This window comes from Rattus norvegicus, chromosome 1 (assembly GCF_036323735.1).
Source record: "Rattus norvegicus strain BN/NHsdMcwi chromosome 1, GRCr8, whole genome shotgun sequence".
NCBI lineage: Eukaryota > Metazoa > Chordata > Mammalia > Rodentia > Muridae > Rattus > Rattus norvegicus.
In genome coordinates, this window is record NC_086019.1 from 47,000,664 (window position 1) to 47,014,297 (window position 13,634).

Genomic DNA, 13,634 nt, shown 5'->3' on the forward strand with positions numbered 1-13,634 from the left:
TTGGGCCGATGTGGGAACCAGTGAACATCTCCACGGGATGAGTCAGCACTGTTTCTATAGAGCTGCAGTGTGGATGGTCAAACAGCCAGAGTACCGGCTCCATTCCAGCTGTATCAGAAATGGCCGCTTGCTTACCTCATTGATTTTCCTCCCAAACAGTGCAATTTTAAGGCCTCTATGTACGTAAGAGTTTTGCTGTTGAACGTAAATAAATAAAAGGGTTATTGTTCCTCAAATTATTTTCTAGATAAGCTGTTCACCCCATCCAGCTGTCGCTCAACTCCGGTGACATTAGCTACAGGCACTGAGTAGCCACAATGTGTGTGCTGTGCAGTTGACATGTGCTGCCCACCTTTGCATTCTCAGCTGTCACCCGGTGTGATTTATCCTAATCCTACAGACACCTGCTCAGGAAGCACGGAACTTGATTCTGCTGAATCACCGCACCGCACCCGTGGCTTAAATTAAGTCCAATTATGACTCATTATTGGAGGGTCTATTTCGAATCGGGAAATATCTTTAGCTGATATAGTAATTGAAACAACACACACAATATCTACAAGAAAAATAAACTGTATATTATCTTCACATTTCAATAATATCAATTATGAAGAAAATGTTTTAATCTTCCCATTTGTAGTTTAAAAATAGATTAAAATTGGATTAGTGATCTATAACAAAGAATTTACCAAGACATTGTTACAACATTATGATATGGGAACCACCACATCCGCAGCTCAAATACTTAGGAAACTTAGCAGTTTTACATTGTAAAATTTATGTTGAAAGGAAGAAGAAGAAGGCGCGTGAACATTTGCTGTGTGGTTCATTATCTGCTTAAGATAATAAATGTCAGGCATTTGCAGATCAGACAGAGAAATAGCACTTTGTATAGAAAATGTAATAACTGATGCTATAATTGTAAAAATTCCTAACCCACTTTCCTAATCCATAATAATATCTTACTTCTGCCCCTCTTTCCCCTTTCCTCCCTCATTCTCTCTCTCCCCTTTCCCCCTTTGTTTATTAATCATTCCTTTTTTTTCTGTTTCTATTAAGGATTCGGTCTACCAGCTGGACCAGAAGTGAGGTTCCTGAGAGGTTCAGCACCTGCCGTGTAGGAAGCAGGAGCTACAAGGTACTTCTCATAGTCCAAGCAAGATACCATTAAAGGGTTAATAAATGGCTTTAGACAGATGAAATAGGCACCCTCTCCTCCCTCTACTCCCCTCCTTCTTACCTCCTCCTCCAGCAAAGATGAGGACCAATTGAAAAGCTTCACAGAAACCTTCGGGTTCTCCATCCTAGATGTTAGACCCATCCCTGTTTTAGCTTCAAGGGGCACGCAAGGCAAGAATAGCTATTGCCACCCTTGGGTGAAAGTCTGGCTATCTTCCCCATGCTTGGTCCTTCCACTGTTGTCTCCACCCAGCACCTGGCTTATGCTTCTTTCTTTACATGTGGCCAAAAAGCAAAACGGCCGTGGGCCTTCTCATCCTTGGCAGGAGGTCAGTCTCTCTTCATCTCCAACTCCCTCTCTACAAGACCGAAAGTCTTCATGGGGCCCAGGGCTCTAATTTCCTTGCAAGGTAACAGATCATGTTTTAACTTCTTCTAGCCACCCACTAGTTTAGAATACTGACAGTGGCCATGTTGGCTGTTAATCTAAGAGGCAAGCTAAGTAAAAAACCCTGTGATGCCTGTGAAGAAGGGGTACAGAGGAAGATATATTTTAGTCAGTGGGGTTTAATAATATTTAGAGTAGGGAATTTGATCAGAGGGGAAAAAAATGACTCCCCTCACCAGCCAGAGAATTCTCCCAGTGTGGAGAAAGACAATTATCTATGTCTGAACTGTTTCAAAATAACTAAGTTTCGGATGACCCTAAATAAGGTTAGGAACCGTTGTGGAGGTCACTACAGCCATAGATGTAGGTCATATTAACCAAGGACGGCAGTGATATTTGAAATACTAAGACCCACAGGGGTCAGAGTGGGACCAGTAGAGGCATGTGTTTTTATGGAGAGTAGAAAATGAGATTGAGGAGGATTCGGGAGAAATATCTAAGATGTATCCTTCACTTAGGGCTTCGCACTATGGGCTGTAGGCCAAGTCAATCCAGCCTTGCCACCTGCTTTTGCAAAAATAAATTTTAAAAATTGTCGGAACATGGCTACTCTCATCAAATTCATTAATTTACATAGACCATACTGGATCCTGTGTGGCTCACAGAGTCTAAAATAGTGACAGATATTTCTGAGATTTTGCTGGGTGCTGTTTCAGACAGGTGTGAAGTAGTTATTCTTTTTCTTTTTAAGTGTCAGATATAGAAAGAAAGAAGCCGGCCACTTGGAGGTCTCATCTATCTCCATTGATCTTGTAGCTAGATGCTGGGAGAATAGAAATCTGATGGCTAGAAAACAAGATCTCAGGCTCCAGCGTTAAGTGGAAACAAAACCTAAAAACTAAAAACATAAAGTGTTTTTTTATCAGAGTGCACGGAGACCTCACAAATCAATCCCCCATCCAAGAGGGGAATCAAACAGAACCCAATCCTTTCATTTAGAGGTGTTCAATCAGTCTTAGCCTACTGTGCTAGGAGATACTGAAGGAAACATTGCAGATCGGAGTAAAAGACCTGAGACAGCTGGGGAATTATCTATCAAAACAAGAAGCTAAGAGCATTGGAATCATTCTTATTCCAAGGAATCCAGTAGTACAGAAAGCAGCTTGATGAAGCAAACATGGATGAAATGGCATAGTACTGTCCCAATATGCCAGCTCAGAAGCTGGGTTGAAGACTAAGGAGGAAGAGAGCAATGTGTACAACAACCAAACCACGTAGTACAGCAGGAATTATAGTAACCGTCCTTCCCACTTTGGGTTGTACATGACCAATTAGGTGCCAATGAACACTGTGGGTACCATTAGAAGATGCCAGGGTGTTTGTACATCACTACTGAGACAGCCAATGTCTTGTCTGTAAAGTATCTCAGTATCTAAAATTATTTGGAACAATACAGATGATGCTATGTTCTAGTAAAGGCATAAGGACATTAATGGGTTTCAGTGAGCTGGCCCTGAACTTTAATCCCTTCTCCCACATCTAATGTGAGCACCTGCTTCTAGAAGCTGGTGAATATTGGTTGGAAAGAAAACAACACTAAGAAAATTATTCTATTGAGGAGTTTTATAAGAACCATGTCATTAATCAAGCCATAGAGAATCAGTAAATGTCTTCTTGCTATTTCTTCCACACAAGGCTGGATACAAAATCTGCAAAAATGAAAATGGGTACTTATTCAAACAGGAGGGGAACAGTATCACCAAAGGTCCAAAAATATGGGGATTTTAGGTGGGGTTTTAATTTGTTTTCTTGCTTCCTTTTGGGTTCCAGCAGTCTCATGTTAACCCAGGCTGGCCTCCAACTCACTGTGCAGCTAAAGGGGACCTTGAACTCCTCCTCCTGCCTAGACTCCCAGAGTACTGGAACTTTAGGCTTGTGCTACTGTAATAGTGTTGTCAACTGACCAGAACCTAGAATACCCTGGGAGCTGGCCTCTGAGCATGACCTGGGCAGGGCAAGGTGGGGCGGGGCAAGGGCAGGGCTTACCTTGACCATGTTAATGTTGTGAGAAAACCTATCTGAACTAGGGATGAACACATTCCCTGGGGATCTAGGATTGTATAAAATTAAAAACTTGACTGGATGCTACCACCTATCACTCTCTGCTTCCGGATTGTGGATGCAATGTGGCCAGCTGCCCCAGCTCTCCATGCTTTGACATGTCCCTGTGGTAGACACTGTCTCTAGCTTTAGTTATCAGGCATGTGAAGGGAACATACCCACTGATCTATCTCCCTGTCCCAGGCAGATTTTGTTTTGTTTGTGTTCTGTTTTTTGTGTTGTTTTGCTTTGCTTTTTTACTCCTAGTTAGTGTGTGTGTTTTGAATTTTATTTAATGTTTTTCTATGTAAATAAAAAATTAAAAATGTAATTTTTCTCTGATCGATTTATTGGGAGGCTGGGGGATGAAACCCAGGGCCTTACCGATGCCAGTGAGTGTTCATTCACTGAGCATCATGGCCAACCCTGCTGTATTTTCACACTGTAGGCTTCAAGTTTTAATTCAAACATAAGAGCAGCTAACTAGCACACAAAATCACTCAAATGAGCATGCAGGTTTGTTTCGTACCAGGAGAATGGGGATTCTACAATGGGTGCAGCTAGTCATCTCACCTTGTTGACATATTTACATCTAACACTCTACCAGCAGTGTGCTGACCACAGAGACAGACTGGAGGGGAAAGATACCAGAGGCTGCCTGCTCTTTCCCTGTCCTCGCAGGTCACCCTAAGTACTTATCTGGGAAAGGAAAGCAATGTATGAAAGAGTACCACACTGGCAGATTCCCCCTAGTTCTTAGAGACTACCATGGCCTATTTGTTTGAGAATCAAACTGGTTCAAATATTAGACTGGCCCTTTAGGACTGAGACTCCCCCACAACTTCCTTAGTCACAGATAAAGCACTTATACCTTTAATCAAATTGTGTCTCTCTGAAGCCAGCCATGCCTCACTGAAGTTTTGTGCTATCACTGTTACCTGCCTCCAACTCAAAACAGTACCCTGGGCAACCTTATGGCTCCTGAAATAGGCCTTCATTCTATCCCAGTGGTTTTGATCGGACTGTGTATTACAAACATATAGCAGCAGCCATTCTCGACCTGTGGGTCATGACTTGGGCGTCGAATGACTCTTTCACAGGTATCTATGTCAGAAAACATAGATATTTACATTAAGACTCACAACAGAAGGGGTTAGAAAGATGAATGGCTCAGTGGTTAAGATGACTGACTGCTCTTCCAGAGGTCCTGAGTTCAAATCCCAGCAACCACATGGTGGCTCACAACCATCTAGAATGGGATCTGATGCCCTCTTCTGGTGTGTCTGAAGACAGCTACAGTGTGTGTGTGTGTGTGTGTGTGTGTGTGTGTGTGTGTGTGTGTATATATATATATAAAATAAATCTTTAAAAGAAGATTCACAACAGAAGTAATGTTACAGTTAAGAAGTAATAATAAAAATAATTTTATGGTCTGGGGCTATCACAAGATGAGGAACATGTGATCATAAGATCACAGAATTAAGGTTGAGAACCACTGGTCAGGATACCTAAGGGTTAAGTTTTATGAGGTACTGTAGGGAGTTTATCTTAGAGGGAAAGGAAACCTTCCCAAGTAACCATGTTCTTGCTTCCACTGCCATATATTGGAATAATGAGAGTAGGTTGCCTGGAACACAGAAGTTCCACCCAGCCATGTTCCACATCCATAGTATTAAGTGCATCACGGGATTCTATGCTCATCCAAATATCTGGCATTATTAATCTCTATACTCAAATGTCAAGTGAATCACAAAATACCTGTATGTGTGAGCATGAGTGTTTCCTTTTCGATGCACACCCGAGCCTTACCCAACAGCTGTCTAGAAGCTACTTCCCAAGCTTTTCTTTGAAGACCCCTAGCTGTGGTGAAGATATCTGAGGGCAAGCCTGGAGACAGCTGCCTGGTGAAACTGCTCTGAAATTTCAACTTCCAACCTTGCAAATTGGTGTGAATTTTGAATTCTATCCATAAACTATCCAATGTGGTTTATTAGAGTTCTCCTTTCATTAACCTTGTTCAATTACTTAACTGTCTTCCCAAACTTTTCAGAAGAGTGACTCCCCTGAACAGTATCCCTTCTTCATAGAGCAAGGCCACCCAACTTGTGACGTATAAAGGGACATTATACACTCAAACATTAATCTTCTCAGCAAGTATTTGAAAGAGGAGGTTCTCATGCAACGTCTTGTTCCCCAATTGGTTCTTCTTCTTTTTTTAAGATTTATTTATTTATTATAGATGAGTACACTGTAGCTGTCTTCAGACGTGCCAGAAGAGGGCATCAGATCCCATTACAGGTGATTGTGAGCCACCATGTGGTTGCTGGGATTTGAACTCAGGACCTCTGGAAGAGCAGTCAGTGCTCTTAACCGCTGAGCCATCTCTCCAGCACCCCCCCCCCCAAATTGGTTCTTGATTTGTCAATAAATAAGGCAAGAGACACCCAACAAATATTGAGTAAACTTTAAGGCAACATGCCAGGAAACAGGATGCAGTGATATACAAATGCAGACAACATCCCTAGATTACCAAAGCTTACCATCAAGTTTGGCCATCCCTAAAGACTGATAGAAGACTATTTTATTATTTTATTTCTAACCATGCAATATGGTAGCATGTTGCGTCTTTGGTACCTGAAGGCCACAGAAGGCAAGAACTCAAATCCCTAATCCCAGATCCTAGTCCTTAATACTCTTTCTTTTACAATGGAAAATATTTCTGTGGGTGTAGTTGGGAAGGGTGCAAAGTGGGCTGGGAAGAATCACTTTAAATAGTAACTAGAGTTTCAGTGTGGATTCATTAGTCAAAATGGAGTCCCACCCACACCAACTGAGCAGTATTTAATCACGACAAACTAATTCAGTGCTGACAGACAGGATGGCCCAAATGACCTTGTTCCTTGTATTCCATTTCTGGATTTTTATGAGACTTTCCACCTCACTGGAAAGTTGTCTTAGTCAATCAATTTTATGTATTTGGTTTGGATCGCTCTCCTCAGGTAGATTAAGGTCCAAGGGTGCTTTTGTGTTTTTAACTGTATTAATTGCTTGATCAACTACCATTTCAGAGAAGCTCAGGGAAATGCTCACCTCTCTCATCTCTGCCTCTCTGGAAGCTGCTCCTGGGTCTTTTCCTTCTCATTTGTTAACCCTGCCCTTGCCATGCAAATTACACAAATTTTGCGCTTCCGGCACTAGTCAATTATATTTATATTTGAATTCCATTAGATGCCTTCATGCATGATCGGGCTTGTTTGAATTCTTGCTTGCTAATCAAAAGACAGAGATGCAGTCTATCTCTGACTCAGTGGTATGGCAAACAAGTTGTAGCCTTGCAAAAATAATTTCCTTGTAGTTCAAAATGGGGCAGGGTGAGGGGGAGAAAACTGTGTTTCTGAGTGCAGTCTTTTTTCTTTTTCATGAGCGACTAAATTCCTAAAATAGGGAGGTGTTAAACTGAGCGTTTTGGAATAATCACTAATAGCTAAATGGGAAAGAATAAACACAGCCATGTGTACATGTTCATATGTTTATACTGAGAACAGCTACATTAACACTTTAAAAATATATGTCTTCAGAAGGGCATAAGAAAACATTATCTCTGAGTAGATTTGAATATGCAAAAGATCCATGTCTATAATAAGAATTGACCACAGCCTTGCTATGAATAAAATACCGTCCTCTTTTTTTTTTAGCAGATAATAAGCCATGGGATTAAGTAAAAGACTGACAAATTATCTCTAGGGAATTGTGACTAATGAGTATGTGTGGATAAACAATCTATTGTTCACTTTGCTGTAGCATTCCTAGGTGTTGGATATGTTTGTTAATATTCCAAAGTAGCATAGGTTCACGAATTAATACGTGAAAGCATTTAAATTTTTAATACTTTCTTTCCAAGAAATACAAATTACTTTGGAGATCCCTCATTATAATAATGACTGTCACTTGAGAAGGAAAAACAGAGAATATTAATAACCTACCTCGCCTCAGATGATAATTTGAGATTTTGCTAAGCTTCACTTATGGAAAGTTAAACTTTTATTATTTCTTGTGTCTTGCTATTGAGCTCTCAAAGTTCTAATAATGAACACATGTACTGTAGTAATGACTGTTGTCTTTCTTTTCGCCGCATCTATTTTTTCTCAATCCCGTTTCATTTTAGTCCAACTGGACTATCTGTTGGTCCTTAAACCTCACTATAACCCCATCTTCTGGATTTTCTTGAAGTTAATCTTTCCCTTTGCCGGAAATGATTCCTTGACCACCACCCCCTCAGCCCCACCCTTGACCCCCCAGCTCCACCCCTTGATCCCCTCAGCCCCACCCTGGTGCCTCCAGTCCATCCAGTCAGCTAGGCCTTCATTTCTCAACACAAGTGCTAATGTCTCTGGGAAGTTGTTCCTATAAGTAATAGTTACCGTTTCTGAAACACTACATTTAGGATAGTCTGAAATAGAATATTAAACAAAAAGTATACAGACATGGGGTTCAAGCCAGATTTGTGTTTGAAATGGAACTGAGAATTTCCTACATGTCCATGGGCACTGACTCTAAGACTTTGCCTTTGCCTGTAAGAACAAGGATAACTGTATGTCTGTGGAGGAGAAATGAGATAATGTATATAAAAGTTATGGTTCAGGGCCAGCCTAGGAGAATGGCTTGAAGATCAGTAGCTACACAGATCTATTACTCTTCCTGGTCACAGTTCATCCTTGACACATGCCCACTTCAGCTCAGACAAGATAAGCCTATATCAATAACTGCATGGTTGTGGTTAGGAGATGCCTGTTTCTTTGCTTTTTATCAATCTCAACACAAAATCATTTTACTTAGTAAATACTTCTTAAGTGACCGTTTCTTCTTTGAGTCCATGAAGTGGTAGGTGTTCTCTCTCTCTCTCTCTCTCTCTCTCTCTCTCTCTCTCTCTCTCTCTCTCTCTCCCTCCCTCCCTCCCTCCATCCCTCCCTCCCTCCCCCCCCCCTCCTTGGAAGAAAAGACAGAGTACATATGTATATTGAAAGTGAAGTAGACTTAACTGGAAAGTTCTGGATTTGAGAACCAGCCAACTATATTTTCTCACTGGAAAAACTTCAAACACTTAAAAATTCAAAACAAGCAAATTTCTAAAAACTGATCATTTTCACCAATATATTTTCTAAATGTTATTAGGCGGGCAGTAACCTGAATCACGTTCCCCTAATAATAAAGTTCTAGAATGTGAGCCACTCAGTGATATTTAGTTTAGTATAACATTTTCAAGCTTTCCTTTTTTTTTAGCTTCAAAAATTATAATTTCTCAGTAACGAAAACTTGAGAAATAAAAGACATCTTGCTAGCATAATTTGTAAAGCATTCCGTGGTTAAAATAAGAAAAATTAGCCTTTGAGTGAAACTTAAAACACGTTTGTCAAAAGCTAGCAGCCAAAACACAGGAAAGCAATTTATCCAAAATTAGATTGCTTTGAAATACTAAGGTTAATGGAATCAAGGAGTGTGTGTAGGGGGAGCTGGTGAAGTAATTTGGCACCCTAAAACCCTTCATCTTGGATGGGAGATAATCTAAGTTAAATATGTGAACATTAACTCGTGTCTTAAAATGCACCAAACAACTGGGAGCTATTTGGAAAACTCTAGAAAGAAAGGGGGAGCAGGGAGCCCCCCTCCAGTGTCTGCCTTTGGGAAGAATACCGTGAAGCCCATCAAAGTCTTCTCAGGCTGCTTTTAACTTAGAACTGGCTTAAGTGACTTCACTGAAAACTGAGTCTATGAAAAAAAAACAGGAGTTCATACTGATAGCTACAAGGGTAAATGGTAGAATAATTTGGGGAAAAGGAGAGTTTTGAGGTTTTTGTTTTTTTTTTAATTTGAGTTACAAATTAAGTTATCTGGGAATTGTTTAGTGATTTCAGGATAACAGGGGGCGGGAAACCCTCTAGGATGTAGGATAAGTAAAACTTTCCGATGTAGGATGAGTAAAAACCTCTGTGATGTAGGATAAGTAAAAACTTCTGGGATATAGGATGAGTTCAAAGCTTCTTGGATGTAGGATGAGTGAAAAATCTCTGATGTAGGATGAGTAAAAACCTCTGGGATGTAGGGTGAGTTAAAAGCTTCTTGGGTGTATGTTGAATGAAAACCTCTGATGTAGGATAAATAAAATCCTCTGGGATGCAGGATGAGTAAAAATCTCTGGGATGCGGGATGAGTAAAAATCTCTGGGATATACGATGAGTATAAACCTCTGGGATGCGGGATGAGTATAACCCTCTGGGATGCAGGATGAGTATAACCCTCTGGCATGCAGGATGAGTATAAACCTCTGGGATATAGGGTGAGTATAAACCTCTGGGATGCAGGATGAGTATAAACCTCTGGGATGCAGGATGAGTATAAACCTCTGGGATATAGGATGAGTATAAAGCTCTGAGATGCAGGATGAGTATAACCCTCTGGGATATAGGATGAGTATGCCCCACAGAATATGCATTGTTCACATAGATTAATTTCATTCATCATTTTACATATAGCCATTCATGCATAGATGTTTAAATATGACCTGAGAAATATGCCCTACAGCAGCAAAAATGAAATCATGAATTTTCATTTAATAGAAGTGACTAGTGCCCATGTTTATTTTAGTAGGTCCCTTGGGACTTATTATAAATAAATGCTTAATATTTTTTATCCAAAAATTGTGGCATGGTGTCTTTTTCTCCCATTAGCAGGACTGCTAAGACACAACAGAAGTGCACTTTCGCTGTATTAGTATCCAAACCCGAAGCAGTTGTATGTTTTGAAGGCAGTACCACCATTATTTGCTAGAGAGGCCATGTTCAGTCATTTATAAATAGTCACCTTTGTAAAGCAAGAAATAACCTTGTTTTAAAAAACACTAACATCGGTGTTCGATTGTCACCTGCTGGTAATTGAAACTGTGTTTTCTGTCAGTTCTGCCTAAGATGGACTGCAGTTCCTTCCAAGATCTTGATCTTAAATTGCTAGCAAGGGGGCCAAAAAGGGAAAGCAAGACGTCTTCGCTTGTTCTTTGCACGGGTAATTTTGTGCTGCCCTTTCTGATAATGTGAGTTATTATTCTTCCTGACTCTTGGAAGGCAACAATACTCTTGCTTCTATGTTTTCATTTTTTTTTTTAATTCACAGCTCTGTTTTACTCGATTGATATGGAAGTGAGTTTCCACCCAGCTTTGGAAAGCACATAGGTATGTTTATCTTCAAATGCAACCCAGATTGCTCTGTTAGAACAGGCTACACATTAGCCATCCAGGCCAGCATCCGTCCCCTCCTGCCCCCCCCCCCCAGCTTTCCCTTCCTTCTGAGTGACAGCAAGCTTGTTCTAGAACACCATGGGCTCACACTCAGAGCGCTACACTGACCAGAGGGAATTAGTCTTCATTTGAATGTCACGGATCCAGAATAACTCTGTTACCAGGCTCGCTTAGATAACTACGCAAATCAGAAGGATCCCACCCCACCGTGCTTATCTCTGTGTATTTCAAGGAGCACAAACAGAATTTTAATTACACTTGAAACACTGCCCGAGGTAATCATATTGCAGAAACTACAGAAGTGCTCATCTAAAATTCATTTTTTTTCCATTGCAGGCAACACAGAAGGCAGCTGGAAATCAGAGTAAAATTCTATCTTAACTGTCAAAGAATCTGAAAGATAAACAAGCAGGTTTGGATGACATTCTATTTTCTCATTGACCAAGTTCAAGAACTCATTCACTGCTGGAGGCAGAAGGGTGCGTGAGGTCACGTGAGGGCATCTCCCCCCGAGCCACAGTTCCATCTACATTATCCTAGGCAGAGAGAGGTGGGTGTGGCATGTTGCCCTTGGCTATACAGCCTGGCTCAACCTGTTTACAAAGCATTCGAAGTGTTAAGAGTGTCCCCAGGATGAGGCAAGACCAAGACCGAGCTCCCTCCAAAACTTTTTATTGTTCTTTGCACTGCCCTGCAGAATTAACAGAGTGAATCTAATTAACTCCTGCTTCACGAGGCAGTCTTTCAAATATTTGATGATACCTACCATGACCAGCAGTTTTGTGGGTTCTATTGTTCAATGGTGTTAGTTTTATTTCTTTTGATTTCCTGTGCGCTGCAGGGATCTGGCAATGGGGTTAGCTCTCTTTTCTTTCTTAGCCAGAATAAAGGTGTCTTGTGAAAGAGTTACTTTACTCTGCCCTCTGTAGAGGCTTTTTGCTAAATTAAACACCATATCCACTTTACCTCTTCAGTCTTCAGGATGCTGTCTGTGTATGTGGGCATCTGTGGCATTTGATGTGTGAAAGTTCTGATCACTAGGTTTATAAGCCTTAGGATTTTAAACAAAAGATTATCCTGATGAGACCATTAATCTAAAAAAAAATGTGCTTATTATAGTTTAGTTTAAGTGATATCTCCCATATGCTACAACTGAGTGATATTTGCTGGAAATTTGTTCATCCAAAATACAGGTTATCATAGATGTGTATGATCCTGGACCCTTATGTTTTCAAAGGCTTTGGGTTACAGTGACAGGGCAACAGTTGTCCCCCACACTTTTATCTGTCACTACATGGAAGACAGGACCTTGGCAACGGTGATAGGGTACCACACCTGAACCGTATTTTCCTCAAATATACACGCAAACATGGCGTATGCCGTACAATGGTGAGTGTAATTGCTGAAACTTTGTGTAATCCACACACTGACAGTGAATGTATGATTTTTGTTTTGGTTTGGTTTTTGGTTGGTTTTTTTGTTTTGTTTTGTTTTGTTTTGTCTGTTTTTGAAGCCTGGAGGTCCTTCCCTCTATGTGTCTAGGTGACATGTGGTTATGAACTTTCCAAATTCCAAATCTTGACTGTGGTCAGGCACTCATCAACTTACCTGTATTATGTTTTGATGTATATAAACCAGCCCTCAAGGAGGATAGGAACAAGAGAAAAAAGAAATCCAAGTAAGCGTTTAGGGGACTTTCCTAGACTACTTCATAATGCTTGGCTTCACGTGAATATACATGGTTTTCCAAATGTTACTATCTAAACATCAAGGCAAAATACTCAATAAAATTCTGCCCAACCAAATTCAAGAACATGTCAAAAACAAACATCATTCACCATGATTAAGTAGGCTTCATCCCAGGGATGCAGGGATGGTTCAATGTATGGAAATCCATCAACACAATCCACTATATAAACAAACTCAAAGGAAAAAAAAACACATCATCATCTCATTAGATTCTGAGAAAGCATTTGACAAAATCCAACACGTACCTAAACATAATAAAAGCACCATACAGCAAGCCTATAGCCAACATCAAATTAAATTAAAGGGAGAGAAACTTAAAGCTATTCCATTAAAATCAGGAACAAGACAAGGCTGCCCACTCTCCCCCTGTTTATTTAATATAGTACTTGAAGTTCTCGCTAGACAAAACAACAAAAAGAGGTCAAGGGGGTACAAATTGGCAAGGAAGAAGTCAAGGTATCAATATTTTCAGATGATGTGATAATATCCATAAAGGATCCCCAAAATTCTACCAGAGAACTCCTATATCTGCCAAACAACTTCTGCAAAGTGGCTGGATATAAAATTAACTCAAACAAATCAGTAGCCCTCCATTAAGCAAAGGATAAACAGGCAGAGAAAGAAATTATGGAAACAACACCCTTCCGGGTAGCCACAAATAATATAAAATGCCTTGGTGTGACTCTAACCAAGCAAGTAAAATATCTGTATGAGAGGAACTTCAAGTCCTGGAAGAAAGAAATTGAAGAAGATCTCAGAGGTTGGAAAGGTCTCCCATGCTCATGAACCAGTAGGATTAACAGAGAGAGAATAGTGAGAATGGCCATCTTACTGAAAGCAATGTAAAGATTTAATGTAATCCCCATCAAAATTTTAACACAATTCTTTTACAACCTCAAAAGAACAATTCTCAACTTCATATGGGAAAA

At 40.3% G+C, this 13,634-nt stretch overlaps 1 long non-coding RNA gene across 1 annotated transcript; it reads left to right on the forward strand.

Moving 5' to 3' along the window:
• The first annotated feature begins 1,036 nt into the window (after positions 1-1,036).
• On the forward strand, positions 1,037-11,641 carry LOC120097710 (uncharacterized). The gene is made up of 3 exons (XR_005495280.2): positions 1,037-1,138; positions 10,832-10,890; positions 11,293-11,641. It is a non-coding gene; the product is annotated as an uncharacterized LOC120097710 (long non-coding RNA).
• Positions 11,642-13,634: the final 1,993 nt, after the last annotated feature.